Consider the following 1,602-nt stretch of genomic DNA (forward strand, 5'->3'; position numbering starts at 1 on the left):
CTGAAAACCAAAATCGAGGATTCGCACAAGTTTTAATAGATCATAAGAAACTGCTCAATACTTAAAATAGCTGAAGGGAGATACAATTGCTCGAAACGACCGGTCGAAGTATTACATATTGTAAAAAGCTAAAATCGTGGTTATAGTCTGAATTCGGTTGCTGATAATTGAAAAAAAAATTGTCCATCAATGAAGAAGCTTTGATTTGAGAATTAAAAGCTTAATATGATTATTTGGATTTTGAATTTGGATGAGTATTATTAAAGCATGTTACAAATGCTTGTAAGAATTAATGCTGAAGTTTAAGTGTATTTAGAATTATTTTGAAGTGGGTTTAGTGGTTCCACAAAATAAGAATCGAGAGATTGGTGAAAAAATAAAGAAGAATTGAGATAAACCGATAGTTTTTGGAGTTAAAGGAATCAGATCAAACATTTGGAGTAGAATAATTCAATTTAAAAATATAAATATTGAATTTAAGTATTTATGAAGGAAGCTTTAATTTGTTTTTAGAGCAAGGAGGAATTGAATAGGAAGTTGATATGGTTAGTGGAGAGAGTGTAAAGGATTGTTTCAAGGAAGGGTTTAAGTGAAATGGGTAGGGTCGGTAAATAGTTTGGAATAAATATATGGGGTAAATATTTTAAGTTGTGGGTAATTGTAAATTTATTCCGATATTAAACGCATGGACATTCGATTGGAAGTGACAACGTTCTTTGTGGGCTACAATTACATAAGCGTGAACGATCGGGCAAAATACGAATTGATCGTTCGGCCAACTAATTGCATTTGCTAGCTAAAATATGTATTTTTTTGTGTGTGTGTATATATTAGTTTTAGAGTACGTGTGTATTGCGTCAATTAAAAAAAATATAAAAAAATTGTGTAAAATAATAACAGGCAGTAAAACAGATCTACATTCTTTTTAAAAAAATATTACTACATTAACATAGTATTTGAATTCAAAATAATTGGAGCCTCCTACCTGCTTCTGACTTTTTTAATAACAAAAGTTCTTGATGTAACATTTATAGTGCTTCTGGAAACGTAAATAAAATACAAAACGGGTGAATTACAAAAGTTATTTTGAAAGGTAAGATATATAATGCAATACATGTAGATAGAATTCATTAAATTAATTTTGAAAAACGTGTAAACTCTAGACACATTCAATATTATAAGTTCTTTGAAAATTTAAAAGGTCAACTTTAAATTATATTTTTGTACCTCAACGATAAATGAATTATTTAGTTTTCAAAGTGTAAGAATATCCATAACATTACGAAATTAAAGTATTACAAAATATAGTCATTAATTTGTATGATGTATTATGTAAAGATGAATCAAAACTCAAATTTGGTGAAATGATTTACATAAATAATAGTTTTAATTACAGCAAGAAGTTGAATGCTAAACATAATAAAGTAAACGGCAAAGAGTAAAAATGAAAGGATAAACAAAATAGCTTAACCTCTATGTCACGATCCGGAATTCTCACCTTCGGGACCGTGATGATGCCTAACATTTTACTTGCTAGGCAAGCCAACGTTAGATGTAATTATTAACCAATTTTAACAAGTTTCAAATACAACGTCAATAAAG

This window comes from Nicotiana attenuata, unplaced genomic scaffold (genome assembly GCF_001879085.1).
Source record: "Nicotiana attenuata strain UT unplaced genomic scaffold, NIATTr2, whole genome shotgun sequence".
NCBI classification, from domain to species: domain Eukaryota; kingdom Viridiplantae; phylum Streptophyta; class Magnoliopsida; order Solanales; family Solanaceae; genus Nicotiana; species Nicotiana attenuata.